The 6,940-nt window shown below is 32.4% G+C and overlaps 1 protein-coding gene across 1 annotated transcript in view; it reads left to right on the top strand.

The window, feature by feature from the left end:
- The first annotated feature begins 1,283 nt into the window (after nucleotides 1–1,283).
- LOC124530202 (DNA N6-methyl adenine demethylase) overlaps nucleotides 1,284–6,940 on the top strand; it is a 92,666-nt gene continuing 87,009 nt past the window's right edge. Inside the window, exon 1 of the mRNA XM_047104217.1 lies at nucleotides 1,284–1,465. The gene's annotated coding sequence lies outside the window, so the exon portion shown is untranslated. The remainder of the gene's footprint in view (nucleotides 1,466–6,940) is intronic.

Genomic DNA, 6,940 nt, shown 5'->3' with positions numbered 1-6,940 from the left:
CAAACAAGATGTTTCGCATTGCTTTTAGTTTTAATATATTTTGTGCTCTTGTATAATAATATATAAAGTGTTATAGAATAAAATATTTTGCCTAAAATAATTTATAACTTCGTTTTTTTTATTTAAATGATAATTAATATATTCATTTCTTTATTTCTCTAATGTTACTTATTTTGTTAGGTATTTAATAATTTCACATTCCTTTAAGTTATTTGTTTACAAAAATCGTAATAAAACCAATATTTATACAAATATATATGACATATTTCTAAATGTTTCCATAATCATTATATAGAAATAAAAACAAGACAAATGCACATACTTTAATTTATAATTTTCAAAATTAAAACGAAGTACGCAAAGATGTAAACACAAATAACGTAAACCAAATTAAAGATATTCTCTCAAATTACCTCAGCAGCTGTGAAAGAAGCTTTTAAGGCCTTTTTGATTTAGTTAAGAAACTTTACATTTCCATAAAATAGTAACTCACAAACACAATTGCGTTAAATGAATTGAACTATTTGGATATTCATCTCGAAGAGTTAAAAATTAAGTAAAAACCTAAAAAAAGTGACCCACATTTAATAGGTGTGTGTTTATTTGGGGATTTACGAAGTTTAGCAAGGTAAACGAGGAGATAACGAGGGTGTATTAACTGGGTGAAGGGTTTCAGTTCGGAGCCTGTCAAGTGTCTCGCTAACAGGCCACGGGGCACCACGGATGATCGCGAGGGGACCAGCCTATAATATAGGTGAACACCATGCACTGGGGTTCAAACCCTATTTGCACCTTACGTCCTGAACGCAAAACAATCGGAAACAGCAACCTGTCGCGACATGGGGATTGTGGCACCCTCTTCGCGAAAATGACGAAATAATTCCATTATCGAACATAAACATACTGAACAGGAAACGATATGGAAATGAGTACTCGCATTGCGAAAACCCAATTTCTTATGAACGAAAAATGCGTGAACGCGAAACGCGCAAAAGCGATCGATAGTCGACGCGAAAGCTTGTAAGTAAACAGATCGAAGCGCAAACGTTCGGCTCCGAATCGAATCCCGCCAAATGCAGCGACAGCTGTGCGTAGCTCGTAGCGCGCGTAGCCGGCCGCTCCGCCGCGGCTGTAGAGGCGCCACCGGCCCTATTATTATTATTTGTAAACAAGCGTGTGCGGGCGCGCGCGGGGGAGCAGGGTGAAGGGTAGTCACGTGACCTGCCGCCATTGGTCACCGTCGCCGGCAGCTGCGTCGCCGCGCGCCAGTCCTCCGCTGACAGTCGACGCGAATGTACGCGCGTTACCCGCTCTCGCGCCCGCGACACGCGTACCTCTGACGCGATCGCGATCTGCATCCCTTTTTGTTTATTTTTCGCGAGCGTCCTTCGGGCCGTTTTGTGTTTCGGAGGCAGCGAGACGAAGAAAAAAAAGGAGGCGCGGATGGATCAAGCGACTGGAGAAGGTACCGCGGGTTACATACAAAAGTTTTGTGCGGGCTTTGGAGTTGTGGAAGTGTAGTTTGTAAAGTTGTTGTGGAAGCTTCTGGTTGTTTTTGTGGATGTTTAGTTAGACTTAGAGGTACAGCGACGGCAGTGGAGCGTGAAGCGAGCTCCGGTGCCGGCTCGCGTGCTTCCGCCAAAGCTTTCGTTGTGCAACTTTTGTGAATCAATCCTCGTTTTCCTGCTACTGGTGTTTGACAGAGTGCTATTAGAATGTAAAAAAAAATAACGTACACATTACAACATTTTATCTTTTAATTTTTAAAAGTTTGAAAGTGGAACTTTGTAATGCGCATGTGAAGTTTGTCTAAACTTTGTTGTCACTGTCTGCTGCCAGGATCACGAGCAAATTGATGCGATGACGCATCAACATGTCATTGTTACTGCGCATGATTCGTAATTTAACCTTTAATTGTACAAAATAATGCAACAATTAGGTTACTTGAGACTCTACCTTAAAAATTTTGTTTAGATTGTGGTTTACATGCATTTTATTAAGGTAACATACATTATAACGGTTATGAGGGAAAAACTCATCTTATATAGTTGTATAATAAATATATATAGTACTTATTAATTAGTGTTGTATTTCGTAAAGTAAATTATGCAAAAATGAAATGATGCGAAACCAATAACATATTTATATATTTCTTATTATTATAAACATTACATGCATTTCGTATTCTACAACATTTTTTACGAACTCAACGGATCCCATACAAGCCACAACTAATACTCGTTTAGTAGGATACTCTTTGTGACGAACTTTAACCATGCCCGCGACCGTTACTTTTCAATAGACTGTTTGCAAATATTAGATAAATAATATGAAAAACTTACTGATTATTAATCCAATAGGAAAACTTAAACTATATCATAAACAATGATTCTATTTAAATTAACTTCAATAAGTTTAAGAAAGTATTTAAAACAATATAAGTAATGCAACATACATAAAAATTACATATGCTATGTCTGTTTAAATGTTAATGAGTATTATTAGACTATACATTTCTTTCATATATCAGTTATGGTCATCATTTTTTTTAATGTTTTTCAGTGAAGTTGTAAAATAAAATCATGTAACCCTTACTCAATACATTAATTACCGCGAAACTTAAAATAACATAATTTATATTAACGGTAACAAAGTATTCCCTTCAATAGTATTCCTTTTATATGTTCATATATACGTATATTATGTTCCTATACATATATGTATATAATTTTACCTTAATAATGACTTTGTTCAGAGGATTTTATTTCTATTGTATTTTTTGTATTTCGAACTAATATTTAAAGATTTTTATCTGACATTTAACGAAACTAATTATTTGATACTTTATTCAATAATACATATATAATATACATTATCAAAAGGAAATCATGTACTGCATCATGCAAGCGGGATTGATTAATAAAAACTAAATTACTATAAAAACTCCTTCCTTTAAAATATTGGAAATTTCATTACCAATTCATCTGTCTCTATTTTTCATTGTTTTAAGTTAAATAAATAATAAAGCGACACCTTTAAGCCAATTTGGTTTGAATAAAGACGTAGATATAAAGTATTTGTAATAATGTAAAACGTATATACTATACATTTCTGTTAGCTTTCCGCAAAAACTGTCGCTAAACGTTTCATGCAAATATTAGTTTTTTTTTAGTTTGATACTACAATTTAACGAAAACTGTTTAATTCATTAACGAGATATTCTGTTTAAAACTATGATAATATTGCATTTAATATCCGAATAGCATTATAATATTTAATTTATAAAATATTTAGTAAAAAATCAATAGAAATAAATATAGAGTTTAGCCTTTTTAGTTTACAGTTTAGTTTATTTTATCAATCAAATTATGAGAAAGGATATTATCGATTACTGTCAATCAAGTAATACAGATATATTTATAGATTTACAATATTTATATAGAATAATATTACGAGAAGCGCTTGCAATCACCTTCTTCTTTTTTATTTTATAATTTATAAATAATAATACAAAATTTAAGATTATTATATTCCATGTTTCAAGATTACTTTTGAACAATACACGCTCCGATTTAGGTACACTAAAACAATAAAGCTATTTTAAACTATTATGATAGGTATATTCATACTTTTAAATTTTAATTTTCCATAGCACTAATAAATAAATATTTATCGTTTGTAGGTATTACTAAACATGTTCTAATCTAAACTCGTTCGTATGTAATCTTATCTATACTTCTGTTCTATTGAACCCGTTAACAACTAACACGAAGATGGTCCCGGACGGTCCCACGGAATAATCGAATAAATAATACGCCTTCCTCCCGTGAATGCGATAATGGCGAGTCAAGTTCAGTGCGACCAATGAAAACAAATAAACAAATTGGCCAATTTCGCCCGCTAACTGCCGATGCTGAGCGGTGCCTGGTTGTGCAACGCGAGCTTCCTTTCGATGTTAGCTGTGTTTACGTTTTCTATTTTCGAATTTGAAAAATATATTCTATATTTGACTTTAACATTCCACAGAATTATTTGTTAATTGCTTATTACATTTTTATCTATACGATATTTTATAATATGGTCGCGTTTTTACGTTCCGTGGTAGAATAATGAGTCAATTTTGATTAATCTCTTCGACGAAAATGTATTTGTTGTATACATCCCAACAAAGAATTTAAACATCAAAGAAAAATCTATATATTAAGGTAGGAAAGATTATTAGCAAGCGGTAGGATAAAATATTAAAAAGTTAACCGTTTTAACACAATTCAGATTATCATAAATCTTATTATGATGACTTTGAATTTTTAAACTGAGAAAATGAATAATAATATTAGTTTGGTTATTATTCTAGTAAAAAAATTTAATAATATCATAATGCTAGATTAAGCCCTTTTCTTGTTGTTGACAAGATTTTAAGTTAATTTCAATACTTTGCTAAATTCCTTTATTCAAGAAACTGACAATAATTATTAAACTTGCATATAAAACTGCTTTCTCATAAGAATATTACTGAAATGCTATCATGTAAATAAAAATATATATAAAGTTAGTTATGAAGTATGATATAAGAAAGGGTATTATAGTATTATTTTAAATATATATGGATTTTCATTCTAGTTTAAATCGCAATACTTTGAAACAGATATTCCACGAATATATGCATATACCGATTGCTAAAGTATTGATAAATCGATTCATATTTTCTTAAGGATAATCCGTTTCTTATTGCTTCTAAGCAAACTAAGGGATTTCGGTTTTCATAAGACGAATAAAGCTATACTCGTTCAAACATCGGTATAGCCGGACAAAGTTTTGTGAGTAATTGTGAGGATATTTTATTTACAGACTTGAGTCTCGCCGGTGAATGCTCGGTCGCGTTGTATCACAAATCGCAGACCGATTTCTATTTTAGCGTTCATTCAATATTATTTAATAAAAAAATGCATTAAATGCTTGTCGCTTTGAGAATTTATCGTTTATAATTAATAAATAGCACACCTTGAAGGTTCTAATATACGACTTACGACATATTTGAAATTTGTTTCAAAATATGTTTATAATAGATGCGGACAGTCTGTGTCACCATCGCTGGTTTCTTTTTAATTTTAACGTCAATTTCACTTATGGCAGGTGTAGACTTTTCTTCGATTGAATAACATTAAAAAAGTAAACAATTTGGAGAGGAAACAATACTAAATCATCCATCCACAGTCATACATGTGTGACTTCCTTCAAACAATTTTGTCTCATAGGTGTAAGTACAAAAAATACTCAATTTCCGATGTCGCATCCGATAGTGGAGAAAGACGCATGCACAAAAAATCTTTACAAAACTATATCGACCAAATTTACATTGCTTTTCGAATTCTTATTACGTCATTTAAAGGACTTTAAGTTGTGAATGATAAGGTTCAAAGTTGTGCAATCAAAGCTGTGCGTATTATAATTTAAAGTTGTGAGGTATTAAGGCATAAGAAAAAGTGGTAGTGTGGGAAAGATTGTTGTAAAAAACGCCACATCTGCGTCTCTATTCAACTGGATTCGAGTGCCTCAATGGGATGGGACGGTAACTCTATATCGGGAGATTCTTCTTATCATTGTACTGTCTTTTAATCACGGCACATCTTTTGTTTCGTGTTAAAATTAAACGTTTACGTCACGATGTTATAGGCATTGAGATCGATGTATGCGGATCTGGAGTTTGCGACATGTGTTTCCAATTTATGCGCTTGCGACAAATTCCTTTTTATTTTAAACGATGTACTTTAATTTTTTACTGAACGTTTTGAACGGTTCATTATTTATATAAATTCGGTATATTTAGAAAATCATACCTTAGTTCGGTCGGTTGTAAAGATAAATTATAAAAAAAAAAAAACTATTTTTTATAAAAGACGATGAAGATAATAAATTATTATTTTTGAAATTCGTGCAAGACCATAACGTTTGTGGTGAAGTAAATAATTAATTGAATTAAAGTCTTCTTTATATAATTTTTATAAAAGTCTAAAATTTACTTGCATTGGAATAACTAAATATATTATAAAGTAGATAATATTATTCTGACCGTAACAAAATAGCAGAAAATAGGATACACAACAATAATCAGTATGATGTACGTATCCTGTGTATGTGGTTATTACACTTGATGATGGCGTGCGCAGGAGTGGTGTGAGAAACCGACTCGACGTAGATTATATATTGATATACAGGTCATAGACTCAGAAGTATTATAACTTACTAAATATGTGATATTATTTTTTGCCAATAATTGATCACGGATTTGTGTTAAATCGATTTTAAATGTACGCGTTAAATATAATGTAGAAATTAAATTATTTTCTTTTGTTAAATAGAACTAGTAGTGAGTTCGCATTATCCATTGATATATCATATAGTTATCGATAGCTTTATCAGCAAAATGATCACTGTAACGGAGATATCAGTTTCCGGTGCAGGTATTATGCGCAGGCGCCGGATGTGATACTTTGTACGACACAGCCGGTAGTATTATAAAAAAAAAATGATCAAATAACAATCATTGAAACGAAATTATTTGTAACTTTGTACTATCTTTGTGATCATATAAAGTTTATGTCGTAAGTTACAAAATGTAGGATAAAAAAACTAAAAGTTCAAATGGTTTAATGTACGCGTAGTACATTAAACCATCTGAAAAACAATGGGTATTGCATTAACGCCTGTACATTTTCAACGGCGTCACAAACATGAAAATAGCGAGCGAACTTCAAGTTCAGCTTTCAAGATTCAAGGATTTCCGATCGTCATCTAAACATGCATCGCTCGTTGCGCCAGAACGCGTCAGGACAAAAAAGCGACAACATCCGACACTAAAAATAAGCCGTATAATTACAGCGCAAAGCTGAAAGCGCAATGCTTTCGCTGCAGCGGTTGTACGGTTGCCCTTGACAACCGA

This window comes from Vanessa cardui, chromosome 6 (assembly GCF_905220365.1).
Source record: "Vanessa cardui chromosome 6, ilVanCard2.1, whole genome shotgun sequence".
NCBI lineage: Eukaryota > Metazoa > Arthropoda > Insecta > Lepidoptera > Nymphalidae > Vanessa > Vanessa cardui.
This window is presented reverse-complemented; position numbering and strand designations above follow the sequence as displayed.